General features: G+C 33.5%; 1 pseudogene; it reads left to right on the top strand.

Moving 5' to 3' along the window:
* The first annotated feature begins 3992 nt into the window (after positions 1 to 3992).
* Positions 3993 to 8230, top strand: LOC117240335 (annotated as a pseudogene).
* Positions 8231 to 16116: the final 7886 nt, after the last annotated feature.

Genomic DNA, 16116 nt, shown 5'->3' with positions numbered 1-16116 from the left:
AATCCAATATCGACCACTTGTCTTAAGAATCCTGTCTTGTCAGAGACTGTCCTGTCGCGCGAATCCATCCCGTAGAATTTATTAAAAAATATATTACGCGCGAATAATTTGTTAAAAATTATTTGTAGAGTGGCCTGAAAAGGAAGTCGAAGATTTCAGAGATTCTTTGAGAGAATCTTAATCCGACATGATTTTTTTTTTATATAACCAAGCTTTATTTGATGGAAATGCAGATACCCTTTTTATTTAGAAAATTGAACAGTAGTTAAACGTAAAATCGATAGTATAAAATGTAATTAAATTCGCAATTTAGTAATAAGAATTTTTGAAATTTGATTCACGAGATTACTCGAAGATCGGCCTGTATACAACGATACAGATACATTCTGCGTGATTGCTAGGAGTTTCTAAATTCTTCGATTTCTTTTGCCAACCTTGTTATCAATCGTGTTTTCCTATAGTTAAAATATGTTTTAAGCTGGAAGAAAAATGTGAAAGAATCGTTTTCGATACGAATGATCATCTCGTAGTAAAATTTAAGAAAAGATCCCTTTATTCGAACGAAAGTGAAATTGGGCCATAAAAATTCGTGAAATCAGGACCGTATCAGGATTAGATCTCCTTACGCTTGTTTCAGATGGTCGATTCGATTTCGCAAAATACGATTCTAAAACTTCGATCGTTGAATCGAAGGAGAACGAACGCGGTCGTGGGTTTCTTCTCTGTTCAACGCCTGTTATGTATTTATTGTCGAGAATACGAAAATCCGTTGCTGGTTATATAATTTATACCGTTCAGTTTGATAGTGATAAAAGAAATATGGGAAAGGGACGAGCAGGTGCGGCTGTAAATTGTTTCTTCCAAATCCTGTCTCGATTACGATTTTGAGCTTCTTTTAATTTATTGCGTTTGTTTGTAAATATGGATTTCTACGACAACAGGACTTTACCTATCTAGTAATCACAGAAATAGTGTCGGCATCTCTAACGCGTTTATTATCTAATCGTGAGTTTCATAAGCGTTCCTGGACGTTCGTAAACGTTCTTCTGACAAAAGAGGCGTGAAAAGACTAAAAACAATGGTGTATATATTTATTCGCGTAAAGAAGAAAATAGGTTGGCCGTAGTTCGCAAATATTACGAAGTCCTGACAAAGACAGTGTACGTAAATAAATTGATAATTATTTTTAACATATAAAACATATTTATATATAGCTATGTTATACAGAGTGTTATTTATGCTCGATTATTTAAATATTATTAAAAAAAAAATAAGCATCGTATTCGTTTCTCTCTTTAATACCTAGTATATTGTAGTACATAGAGGTTTAGGTTAGACATTTTTTCGCCAATAATTTTTTTAGTAAAACAGAATGAACATATAAGACTCTAAATAATTTCTTTATAATAATATACAGAAAAATGTGTCGCGATTAGAGTAGAGAAAAGAGCAGATATCGTAGTACTTGAATTACATATAATTCATTTGACAGACAGTTTTCAAGAGATAGTCAGAAGGAAGGAAACGCTGCAAGTTAGCTAAAGGAAAAGAACTGGAAGATCTCACAGAAGAATACTTATGGGTCCAAGGCGCGGAGCGGCGAACATTGTCCGACTCGTAAAGTCTATATTAATGGAAGCAACGCAAAAGAAAAAAAGAAACTCGAAAAAAAAGATATGTTAAAAAATATGAATAGAATGTAGGGGATATAAACACGAGGTTAATTACGAGCGAAAAGGAAACAGTACTGTTTCCGTTGCGTATGTAAGCTTTACTGTGGACAATATTGACAATTTTCAGTGTATTTATAAATAAATTATTGTTATCCGTAGAAATACGCGTGTTCTTTGTCACTGTGCAACGTGTAATATCGGATACCGAATTATGAAAGTCCTCGTTTTTCTACCTACCGATCTAACATACGTTAATTTACGTGCTGTTTTTTACTCTTTTTCCATAAACCTCTTATCGTAACGAATTACATTGTTTCGAATTTAGTTTACACAGAAACCTCTTCACATGCTTAAGTACACATGGGATGGTCTAATACTATCCCAATGGTTAGTTTATTTGCTCCACGGATTTCTTATGCAAACTTTTTCCTCGTGTACTCAGTGTTCCCAGTTTGCAAACACGTTTTGTCATAGCATTTGTCTTGAAGATGATCATCATGAAATTTACGCGTGCCGAATTTGCACTTGACGAATTCCTTTGTCCTACTTCGATGAACAGTGAGAAACTGCGACTGAAGACAAGGTAATTAGTCCGTGAAGCGGTGTTAGAAACACGTCGTCTTAATATTCGTTTCACTTATTCCCACTTAACTAGTATTGGTATTATAGCGTGTCGTATCTCGTTATAAAATTTCAAAATGTTTTTTCTACAAATATCATTCATGAAAGCTTGCTTATAAATTTCTAAATACTTTCGTGTGTCGTTTTACTCTACTTACTCTGTGTTTACATTCCTTCACAGATTCCACGTTCGACTAATTCGATAGAATGTCAGCAACCAAAGAAGGAAACCAAAGAAAAACGCACAATTCGAAATCTTTCCAATTTCCAGCAGAAACTTCTCTATTACGAAACTTTTCAAATGCTTCTGTCCAATTTATTACATTTGCTAATACGTTTATTGTTGAATTTGTTCAAGGATCAACTGCATCACAAAAAGACAAGTAGCTGCGAACAATTTCGATAACGCGGTCAAGGTCGCTGCTTCACCTAATGTAATGCGTAATTCAATCGGGTGGCAGAGTTGATTTTAATTAAGAGCGAGATCTAGTCACGTTTGGAGCCCAAATTAAGAAGAACGTGAAACTGATGAAAATTTCGAGTTTCGTTTAGAGTCACATCAAAAGTCGTAGAGAAAGCGTTCGCCGGAAATCAAAGGTAATTGGATTGCTTTTTAATAGTAGAATGAGAGAATAATTACCTGATGGTCAATTAAATGTTTAATCTCGACGATCGTTATCGATGGTTCAAGGAAAATTTTCATTACCAAATATTTATTGCGGTTCGTTTAACCTAACCGGCTTTGATTGATCATTATTCGATTTCACAGACAGAGAAAACTAATTCAATAACTGTTATGAACTCATTCAGTGTTGTCAGTTTACTCGTTTCAGTGTTGTACAGATATGGAACCGTGCGTTCATTTCATTTCATTCCAGTCTGGTCGAGTTTCCCAGCTTCGCTGCATCTACTGGTCATTCACGTTCGCTCCGTATCTATTTGAATATTTGTTCCGGTCGTTGTCGCTCGTGCCATAATAATGTAATAAATGTTAGTACTTAACGGATTCGGAATTTAGGGAAAGTGTTAATTATTTGTGAAAAATGGAGGAATACATTCTGAGATTGATTTGAATTAAATTTATTAAAATTACATATTTAAATGAAACGAAGAAATTAAAGTTGAATAGATGAATGATTAAACGAACCTGTTTGCAATGTATTCTTTCTATTGAACTAAATGTCACATGTCAGAACTGGATTTTTATAAATTATTAATGAAGTAAACGACAATGTATTTGTCCTGAATCTGGTTTCACAAAACTACTCCAAAAATGTGGTTTTACTCTTAATAAATAATAAAGAATAACTTTTCTCACAGGTTCAAACTATCGATAAAAAATAGTGAACAACGTTGATATCTTAACAAAATTTACATAAATGACTGTTTCATAAGAATATAGTAACTATTGGAAATCTACCAAGAAGGTTCTTTTCTACCACATATTTTCTCGATCTGGAATTTTATTTCAAATCTCCCGCCTAAACTTATTTCTTCAATTCATCTCTGAAAAATGCAATTTCAATGATCAGTTGATACGTAGAAAATTGTTTCACGATTCTTTCTTGCTATGTTACAAGAAGAGAAATTGCAACGAACACGTGATGTTCCAGGTGAAATACAAATTTATTCAGATCCACTCCTCGGCCACGCATGCGCTCGAATGGCGACAAAGGTGTCGAGACGCAGTTCTGGGGGCGCTGAAAACTGTACTGTACCGTTTTCAGCAATGACAATTCAGCAATGACTATAATAACAACGAATTTACTCCCGTATGAGTTTTCTTCCCTTTTGTTGGTTATTACTAAATCAATAGACTACATGTAGTTTATTTTCGGGGAAGTTTCACGTACGCATCCACAACCACCACCAACAACAACAACAGATTCCTCGTACATGGTACACCAACAACATTGATCCTGATCATCAATGAATTGCATAACCTTATTTCAGCATAATTTTCATTGTTATGTTACAAATAATTCAAAATATTTATTCTAAATATTAATTATTTATTATACTTTTTAGCATTCGAATGTATCCCCATTCGCAAGAAATGACATCGATGACTTTTGAACAAGACGTACCGGTATCCGATCTACTTAATCTGCCTCTTAATCGGTAAGTTCGTATTCTTCACAAAAAAGGTAAAGGGCCTGAATGATCGCTAATTCCCCATTAACGTATACACAACGTATGCTAAATGAAATAAGACCAAAGTTGCTTTTGGTGCAACCACGAGAACCATGAAGTACAATATTAATTTGTTTCGCATTGATTATCCTATGCAAAAGTTAGGTAAGTGTCAGGGATATCATCAATGAGAAATAAAGTGATTTCAAGATAGTCCAAATTTCATAACGGACGTTTTCTTTTTCTTTAGATTTTAGAGCAAAAAAAGTTTCGAAAATTCAAATAATTCAAAATAGTCGGAAGAAAAATTTGAAACTGAATATCAATTTCTTCGTTATCTTTTTTTTTACACATTTCACATTTTACATTAAATGTTTCGCATTAAAAATAATCAGAGATCGACTGGCTGAATATTTTTAAAATTTAGAGTTTTAATTTAATTTTCTAGATATTTTGGGGATTGGTTAAATACACAGATGAAAGATGGTTGCACAATCAGTCATAAACCTCCACACATGTGGTATGGAAATTTAGGTAAATACAGTTAGTTATTGCATTTATAAGAAAAAAATTTATTTTCAAAAGGATTAAAACGCTCTTATTAATTCAGTTACTATGTCCTGGTGGGATGAGTTATGGCTAAGCAAAGGTTTTGCTTATTCTCTGAAGCATAAGGTTACAGAAGATGCAATTCTTCCTGGCTGGCAAGTCGTTAGTTATTCACTTCATAACTATTTCGATACACTTTTTCTTAGATTATCTAGTTAATTAACTATTTTTATTGATAATTTCATTACAAAGTTATTTCTGCTTCTTAATTAAAAGATGTATTTAGAAGGAATTATTTTACTTGAAAAGAACCGACATATTAATAGAATATCGATTGAATCAATACTTCATTACAATCAATACAATATTATCGAATAAATTTATTTACAGACAGATTTGTTCTTACTTGAACAAATGCATTCTGCTCTTGCAATCGACGTGGAACTGAGCTCGCACCCTATTGTTCAAGCCATTAACAATACCGACGAAGTAACTGCAATATTCGATGAAATATCTTACAAAAAGGTAACTTTATCATAGAAAAATATTAGATTTTTATACTCCACGTTTCACATGTATATCGTTCCTTTATTTTCAAGATGTCCTCGATAATTAGAATGATGGAGAATTCCATAAAACCAACAATTTTTGAAAAGGAAAATTACTTAGATCTAAAGAAACTTATGTACCAAAACTCGGAAGCCGCTTACCTCTCCAAAATATTACAAGAATGCTCTCTGGATAACTTGAACGTGACAGCTATAACAGATACGTGGACCAGATAGAAAGGATTCCCAGTAGTGAACGTGAAGAAATCTGGTAATAAATATATATTGACGCAGAAACGATTCTTGATCGATCCAAATGCTGACTTTGATCCATCGGAATCCGAATACGGGTAATATAATAAATTCAGTCAAAACACATTTAAAAAAAAAAATAAAGGAAGATTATCTTTGTTTAAGGTACAAATGGACTATTCCTATTACTTACATCACCAACAAGATATCCACACCTATTCTTGTGTGGTTCGATAAAGATGCCAAAGATCGTAAATATTATTTTACACTTAGCACAATTTGGAAATTTCATGTAGCATTTTTCAACAATGTAAGTATCATCTAATTATATGAATTTTGCAGTGGTGATTGAATTGGACGACCCAGTTGACTGGATCAAGTTCAACGCACATGAAGTTGGATATTATCGTGTTAACTATGAACAAAATGAGTGGAATCCCCTTTACAATATTCTTCGATGCCAACATGAGGTAAAACATGTAATATGTTCTTGTCATTCAATTCTTTATAATTAATTAAATAATCAATTAACTAAATTCTTATCGTATTCTTAGACATTGTCGGCACTTGATAGAGCGCATCTTCTGGAAGACGTGTTCAGTTTAGCCTATGCTGGGCAACTCGATTATGGTCTGGTTATGAATATGATGAAGTACCTGAAACGAGAAAGACACCCTATTCCATGGTGTGTGGCTTCCTCAAAGTTAATGTACATCTTTTCTCTCTTGAGGGATGAGGGCGTTTTCCCGAAGGCATTCAAGGTAAAAGAACAATTAATTTTATTTCTATATTTTTTCAAGTATTTACGATTTTATCTAGGCCCAACCAGGCCGCGCTGTTTCTTAGAATTGTGAAACGAAGTGATTTTATCATTTCGCTAAATTGTTTTGTAGAGATATGCGGGAGACTTGGTAGACGGCATATACCATGAAATAGGATGGGGATTGAAGGAAGTAACAGACGCTAAAAACAAAGATTATACAGATATGTAGGTAAAAATTCTTTGTCCCGAAACAAATAGTCGTTATTTTTTAATTTTTATTTTTATCATTATTTTTACATTTTTTCGAATTTTACTCTGGTTCACGTAGAAGACTTCAAAAGACAATCTTGGAATTCGCCCTCGCTGTGGAACACAAAGATTGTAGTCTTGCAGTCAAACGAATATTCATAAAATATTTCTTTCCTGCGTATGATGAAGATCGAATAGAACACGTTCCAGCAAACCCTTATATCCGTGATCTTTTCAGTTATTACGGTAAACATCTTAACTAGTTTATATTTTAATATTCAACATTTGCGTTTCACAAGAAAGATTCAATTGATATTGAAATTTTACATTTACGTAATATTTACACTGAATTTACTAACCATATATTGTACTCTTCTAGGAATGCATTTCATTGGCGATATATCAGCATGGGAAAGTATATTCAAAATATATAAAGCTGAGAACAATAGGATAGAGAAACTGATGTTGATGCGTACGCTCACCGCGATCAAGGACACTTCGATTTTGGAACAGTAACTCGCTTGCTTCTTTTAAAAATAGCTTTAAAGATCTGAAAATATTCCTTTACAAATTTCACACGACATGTTTTATTTTTATTCGAAAATTGGAAATTAAAGAAATATAAAAAAATAAATTTAAATAAACTACAAAGATATATGGAAATAAATTTCAAATTATGGTACTCTAAGAGAATAAATTTATAGAAGTGTAATAGGCTTTTACATTGTATCTTTTTTTATATTTTCTTCGCAGATTCATTGTAACGGCCACAGACGAGAAATACGTCGCCGTCCAAGACTTCCTCGGTTGTTTAATCGCCATGTCGGAAAATCCCGTAGGAACACCATTAGTCTGGGAATGGGTGCGCTCCAATTGGGAGTTCTTAGTGGACAGATATACCCTGAACGACCGGCATCTCACTTCGTTGATCCTATCAATCACGAAGACGTTCGCCACACAGACAAGTTTAGACGAAATGGAATGCTTCTTCGCCAAGTATCCCGATGTTGGCGCTGGCGCCATGCATCGCGCCAAAGCATTAGAGACAGTATCCAATAACATAAAATGGCGAGCCAGATCGCGTATGAAGCTGGGAACATGGTTACTTCGATACAGAGTAGAAAAGTGAAGAAGGTCGATATAAAGACACTTGTTATTATGGCAAATCATATCAAAAGCATGTAAAATTCTGTCTTAATCGACAGAATTTGCAAAGGAAAGAAGAAGTTTTACATGCAAGAAGGTACTGTTATGAAAGTGAGAAGAAGAATAAGATTTACGTTTGTTTTTTGTTTTTATTTTGTTAATTTAATTTAAGAAAGAATAAAGAGAAGGAGAAATATGTTGTGTAATTTCTTGCAATATGAAAATTTATTTTTAGTTAGTTTAGTTGAGTTAGTATTGTGTAAGAAAGAGAAATAAGTGCAAGAATTTCATTAGAAGATAATTGTTTCAAGAAAAAAAGAACATCGGAGAAATACTTTTATATGTATATTATAGTACAACAATATTTATACTTATTGTAAGCAATCCGTGTCGTTTCTTTGATAAAGAAAACATCCTGAAGCAAACGAAGTTGCTCGTCGTTTCGACGAATGAAATCGATGCTATGTTTTGTTCCACGGATCAAAGGGTAATCAACAGGATAAATCGAGCCATTATAATTGTTCTTCCCTCCCGGATCGTACAATTGGATTCACTTCTATTGGACGATCATGATCAACGTTGTCAACAAAGACATGCGGAACTTTAATTCATCCTGTCCGTCGCGTTTCCGTGTCTTCGTGACTTTATAGAACGTGTTTTACCTTCGCCTGTCTTCCACGGTTAATGGCTTGACATATAACCGTGTTCTATATCCGTCAATATCGTCAGTTTAGAATAGTCCACACTGAAAAGGGCAACTATTAAAGTCACTGTATAGAATGAGATGTTAGCTTTGTCGAGCTGCGGAAGTTTCTACTAGAATTGAAAATATTGTAGACGAATAACTGTATTAGCGAGAAATTATATTGTCAATGATTTTTTATTTCATTATATCTTTTTATATTTCTTATTCAAATCTTTCTGTCGTCGCCTGGAAGATATAGAAATACATATATCTAGATGGAAAAGATACAAAACTAATTAACAATATTTCTATTTTATCTATAACTCTAAACTCTATTTCATATAACGCTCGAACGCAATTTTTAATCGAAGTTCTACTTTCGTAGAATATTTTTACAAAATTGAAGAAGAACTTCAAATAAATGGCAACAAGTCGCATAGTAAATCGCAGAAAAATTTCACAATTGTAATTTGACCAATCATTAGAATTTGGTGGAGCAATTATACCACGAAAATTGATCATAATTCAAACCTCTGAATTTCTCAAATGCTTACAATCGTTATTGTACACAACTATCTATTTGTTCTTCCGCTACCATCGATTTCCCGCACAACCCAGGGGTCTCATAATCTGTCAATTGATCCGTCATTGACAAAACGAGCTGCACAAATTGATTCATTGCACAAATGGAGGTCGAAATTAAGTCTCCGCAAATATCGAAGCTCAATTATGAGAGTAAACTTACAGATCTTTTTTCGAAAAAATAAACCGTGTAAACACTTGCTCGTACAATTAAATTTATGTTTCAGTAAATTAACAAACCGCAAAACTTTCACAATTTTAGATATTATCGGATTTTAATTTAATATTAAAATAACTTTGCAATTTTCTTATCAAAATAATTCTGATAGTAGAGAATACTATTACAATTCTTTTACAGTAAATTCTGTTACTACTAATCAACATATAAATGTATAAACATCACTGAATTTTAATCATACATTTGTACAGTGCGGAAAGATTGTCTAGAAATTAATAAGTGTTTGCATTGATATAGTTGTCCGTATGGTACAAATATTTTCGTTTTCTTCAAACATGTTCGTGAGACGAAACAGGTAAAATTCGTAGCTGTGCCGCGCGATCCAAGATCTAGTTATCCGAATGAGGTCGATGATAATCCATTACGTAATCAACTATCAAAGATTAGTTCACGAATATCGAGGAAGATTTGGCGTTGATAACGCTGCGCATACTCGATCACACGATTATTTTCGTTCGTCAAACAAGCAACAAATTTGCATATCATTTTTCCTGTATTGCGTCAAATTTAAAAAAGCAAGAACTGAGACAACGAATCTACTTGAACATCGTTTTATCAACGTCCTTTAATCGGTGAATTTAACAAACCAATCATCGAACAATAAATTTCGATGAACAATTTCCCAACATTAGTAATTATATAGAAAGAAAATGACTAAGAAACTAACTGATATTTTCTTTCATTGCAGTGGATTTAAGAAACCAAATGCTGATGGTGTAGTGTAATTTGAATAGTTTTCTTTTTTTTTCTTTCAATATCTATCGATCAACGAACTAAGTACGACTAAGTAACATCGAGTAATAAATTTTGTTAAACGATCTTTCAATTATCTAAAAAGAAACCCAATAAAATAGGATTGAATATATCGAATATTCGATATATTCAATTTGATCTGAAGGTTTTTGTGTGTATCTACCAAATTTTAATCATTAGGTATCAAAAAGAAAAAGATGATCGTTCAAGATTATTTCTACCTTTTTAGGGAAGAAGCATAATAGTAACATCCTCATCCCTCTGAAAGCGGTGCTCCCTTATCAGAAAATAATTTATAGGCAATTTGTCCGGTTTCTACGTAATCTAGCTAATTTTCTCATCTGTTGTCCTCTATCCTGTAATATCATAGGTATTCAGCGGAAGCGTGACACGGCAGCATTTCGATTTCCTGTCCGATGAAAGTGTATTCGCAACAGTGGCATCACTATACACCATTTCCTATCTCTCACTTATCTTCAGCCTGCGTTATCCTCTTTCGTACTTTTTTTTTATCTAGGATGTATGTTAGAGAAATGTCGACGCTCGTTATTCGATTCGAAAAACAGTCTTTAATTATTATTTTCGATAGTTCTTAGCCTTTCCAAGTGATGTTTTTATGAACAAGCGCTTTCAAATAATCGATTAATTATACTTATCTACAATAAGTATTAACTTATTATAAATAATTAGCCACGTTACTGCGCCACGCCAGAAAAATTACTGAAAATTCTCAACGCGAGAATTGATTGTAAATTTTAATAAACATAAAAAAAAAATAATCGATTGATCGCCTTCTGTAGAATATCGTAGTCTTTCGTCAGTGATGTTGTAGTATTTTCCATTTGGTCAAACTTTGTTGAAATATTTTATGCGCCAGGTAAAGAAAGACTTTATAAGCGATCGAATTCGAGAAATTTATTTATTGCTTTTAAAAAAAAATATATATACAGGTTTTATTTGAATATATACAGGAATATTTGATGTATACAAGAATGTATTATGGATATGTGAATTTGATATATGACTGGCTTCGAAAAATTAATTTATCAACAACGATCGAATAAGTTCCAGAAGTTTCTATTTATCGAAATATCCCTGTTATCAAACTTGATGAACAAAATCAACGAAGTTTCTGTGGAAAAGATGTTTCACAAATGATTATCGCTTCTTTTTACCTTGTATCGAAGTGGCCGTGAATTTCTCTTGTGGATTTTTTTCACTTCGAGAGACAAGTAAAGCGCACATGAAGCTTCGCATGGAAATTCTGTTCGTTTATCAGATCTTATCGATAGATAAGATTATGTACATTCGTATTCTATCGACACGCGCTGGACGTTCTTGAGCTTTTAATTTTTCAACCTGTGTTTGTATAATACACAAAACCTATTCTTCGAAATGTGAGTAAATGATTATTACCGAACGATCAAGCATTATCGACTTTTCCTTTACGTATAGTAACACTCTTTCAGTATATCTCTATAGTGAATTTTCCATAGATTCTATAAATATTTTACAATTCACTAAATTTGATTATGCTTAAAATTTATATTTAATATGCATATTATTATTATCGTTTAAAATTGTCTCGTTACTTCTTTGATTTCCTATTTCATTCCTATATTTAACAGCTTTTGGATAAGTATTATATCTACAATTAATTATGGAAAATTTAACTCTGGAATTCTTTGGAATTTAAAATGCAAATTTTTAATTTCCGCATGATGATCTCTGTATAAAATAAAAATAAAAATCCAAATCCAAAATAAAAATCCATAAAAATTCAAATCTTCGATCACGATAGGCCAAAAATTGCTCCCAACAATTGCCGTCATTTTAAAAATTCCATTCAGCCCTCGAATTTTCGATCGTGCTTCAAAACGTAAAGTCATTCTTGTCAAAATTCTCCTTTCTAACTCTCGTATTAACGCCTCCGACGAATTTCGAAATTTGCATGGAACTCACCCGATTGGAAATTGTTTCCGCTCCATTTGGAAGCTGAGCGGAAGTTTGAAAAATCGGAATCTCCATCATGTAACTTTCACCTTTTCTTCACGTCGCGTGGCGACCTTTTTAAAGTTCAATCGAAAGCTATTTACACGCACAATCGGGTTTCTTCTACCTTCTTCTTGTCACTGAGATTTTCCGCCACCCAGAACATTACGAATCGAAAAGATCGAAGAAACCGATATAAAATGGCAAAAGCTTTTCAGCTTTTCCCTTATGGTTATCAAACTTTTTGATTCGAATTGAAGGATTTCTTCGAGGGATCGTCACTAAAAAACACATTCGGAATATCCCAGTATTCGTGATAGAATTAATTTCACGTGAAAAGAATAAATATAAAATCAGTAATAAAATTTTGTCGCACAATACTTCGTTTTCTGGTAAACCGAGCTTGAGAATTTAATCATTCATAAAACATAATACAAAAATAGGTTGAACGTGAACGTAAGACGAAAGTATAAGCTGGTAAGAAGATGTTGCATCAAAGTCACAATTTTACTATAAATTGGCTTTTGAAAAAATAACATTCGATAAATTTCAAATTTATCATGTAATACTGAAATTACGCGGTAATATTAGCATTCCCCTGCGTTATTCTAATTTCTTAATTAAGTTTCTTAAAAGGTCAACGATAATTAATGTATTTATTTTATTGCAGCAACTATAAAATTTCAGATTATTATAATCATTTCAATATCGAAAGTATTCGATATCTTCGAAAGAATTTTGTTGCTTGAAGTCCTGTACGAAAGATAGTGACAGATTAATTGGTCAGAAATCATTGAAGACAGCACAGTCTTGACAAATCACCGAAACATATACTTATTCTTCGTATTTCTACCTGCTAATGCTATGTTACACGTTTTGAATTAATTTTTATCTTCGTTCAATTTGTCCGGTTTGGAAAAATAAAACTGGCGTCGAAGAAATAACGATAATTTTTCGCTCGTAATAAATGAATCATAGTTAAGAGATAGCCTGATACGGTGTTATACGACGAAATCATACTACTTATCTTCAGATATAGTTCCACTTATCTTCGATCATTTCATCGAAACTAAGTTTAAACAGCGAATATAAATAAAAAATTAAGATGAACAACTTTCTTCGAAAGAATTCACGAATCCATTCCTCTTTCCCTAGTTTCTTATTGCATCGGAATTTTTTAACCGTTCCTCGACAGTTCTGATTCATTCCGTGTTTTGCCTAATGTATTTTTTTATGTTTCTTCTTACTTTTTTCCTTTTTCGAGCATTTCAAGCTCCGTTGAATGTTTTATTGGAAAGTACAAGGAAGAAAGGGAGAAAGAGAATCACGTTATTCTGCATTTCGATTCTCTGATTTCATACATTGTCCTTTGTCATTACGTCGCGTGTAATTTAATAACAGATCGTTTCGTGGGAACAATCGGGGCTCGTCCCCTTAGCACACGCGTGGAGAATTTTATCGAGCAGAATAGGAAACAAGCAATTGTTTTCAAATTTCAAAACGAATTATCAACTCCTTGTTGCTTCGTTATACGCTACGTGGTTTCTGACGCTTCGTCATTTTTATTTCTGCCTGATAAATCATTCCCTGGAAATTTTTACTGACTCACAAAGTTTCTATTTCGTTAAAAATATTTTGAATTTCTCTTACAAGATTTATTCTATGTATTCCAATATTTTTATTTTATCACTTAGGAGAATTACTCTAAAATACAAGTAATCTTGAAATTCAAAAATTCCTGAAAGATCATCCGACCATCGTGTTATTCGCATTATCTTCATCGACAAAATTCTTTCCAAAAAATTTATCTTTTTACAATACGATATGATCGCGTCGCGAAGAAATGTCCCACCGTGCGAATAATTTTGCACAGTTAATCGTCGCGGAATATGTAAATCTACCGTTTTCAAGGCGAACTAGCGACAAATTTCAGTCGAATTAAAACATTTCGTGTTAATTGCGCGTGATACCAAGAACGTTTGATTGCGCTTCTGGCGATCACGAACAGATTTATCCATCGCGAGACGCAACCGGTTCCGCGGACTTCCGCCCGATTGAAAAGCTCGATGCATTATAATTATTGGCAAGCTGCCCGCGTCTAAAATCAGAATGCAGCTCCTTTCGAACGTTCGCCTGTTGTTACGGCAACAACCGTCTATTGACGTGTAAATTACCGTCGCGTGGACGAAAAACGGCAGAAACATCTGTCCAGATTTGCCAAGCTAAAAGTATTTTTCTGTGGTCGAGATCGAAAGTAATTTTACGAAAGCTTTTTTCTACGAAGCAAAGATTCGCTCGCGAAAATTCCCCTTTATTTGTAATTCCTGTAATTCTGTTTGGTAGAAATATTTAGGCTTTATACAGTAATTGTATAACTTAGTAAAATTTCAGTAACTTACGCGAGAATAATATTTCAAATTTATTCCTACGAATAATTAATTACCCGATTATTTACGTTAACATTAAAATATAACTGCTACCTCCTAAGAAATTCGACTTAAATGGCACTACGAAGCTATAGAACCTTTCGCCATTCTGCTTTCAGCACCATAAATCCCATATCTACATATTGTAATATCTTATCGTTTAAAACCATCAACGCGCGTTGATTCCTCCATCTCCGAAAAGACATCAAAAGAAAAAAAAAAGAAAGAAAGAAGTCGCAGCAAGCAACACAAGTGCTTAAAATCCTCTTAAATGACGATAAACATCTTCTAGAAACCTGTTTGCACAAACAACAGAACTAGATCAGTAAACTACAATAGCACATGTTCTCCATGAATTGATCAAAGCAAAATAGAACTCAGTTTCCAATAGAAACAAACAAACAAACAAACAAACAAACAAGCAAGCAAGCAAGCAACAATAGCTATGCAAGGAGCTGCAGTATATTGAAGCTCAATTATCGCCAATTATGAGCACAGAGAAAAAGCTTAATTAGTAATAAGGAAAAGACATTTTTACTTATTCTGTTGATTCAAAGCGACACTTCTGTCTGATGAAAGTCAAAAATAAAAGTCGGAAATAATAATCAAAGCGATGTATGTAAAAGCGGTACAAAATAATAAGCTCGTAATTCGCTAAAAGGAAAGAGAAAAGAAATGAATCGGAGATCTTGATATTATTATAGAGGGTGGTTGGTAACTGGTGGTACAAGCAGAAAGGGGATGATTCTACGCGAAAAAAGAAGTCGAAAATATAGAACACAAATTTTTTTTTTAATTTTTCCATCGAGACAACGATCTACAGTGAGATCCGTTCTAACGAGACGTGTTAAAGTGCACGCGTACCGAGCGAAAATTCAAAGTCGATTTTCTCGAAAACAAAGCCTCAAACGAAAAATTTGTATTCTATATTTTCGACTTCTTTTTTCGCCTAGAATCACCCCCTTTCCGCTTGTACCACCAGTTACCAACCACCCTGTATAAACGATACGAAACAGAAGAGAACTAAACAAACACTCGTCAAAACACGAATAGAATCGTTGGAAATTCATCGATATTATCCGGATCATGCAATCGAACAGGCTACTATTTGTCGAGACGATACAAAACAATTAGCAGCCTCGTCCCACGTACTGAAAGTCCCTGATTATTAAACATTCAGTAGAACAATCCGATATTCGGCGCAACTTTCATTGAAACACAATATTTTCCACGCGTAATTAATTATTCAACGATTTGTGATCGGAACATATGGTTTGTTCTGGCTGACGGCGTAAATACAGTTCGCCGTTAATTGGTTTTCGCCGAAAGCTATGTTGTGACCGGTTAATTAAAATTCGTTCTCGTTTCCACGCCATTTTTACTCTCTGTTCTGGTCAGCGACGCGTGTAGTCGTGATTTATGCTATGCATATTAAGTATAGAGCAAAGCTGTTTCAAACTCTCGTTTCACGATCTTCCATAATTCATCTGAAACATGGATTTGGTG

This window comes from Bombus vosnesenskii, unplaced genomic scaffold, assembly GCF_011952255.1.
Source record: "Bombus vosnesenskii isolate JDL3184/JDL3185 unplaced genomic scaffold, Bvos_JDL3184-5_v1.1 scf7180000014621, whole genome shotgun sequence".
In the NCBI taxonomy this organism is placed as follows: Eukaryota; Metazoa; Arthropoda; class Insecta; order Hymenoptera; family Apidae; genus Bombus; species Bombus vosnesenskii.
This window is presented reverse-complemented; position numbering and strand designations above follow the sequence as displayed.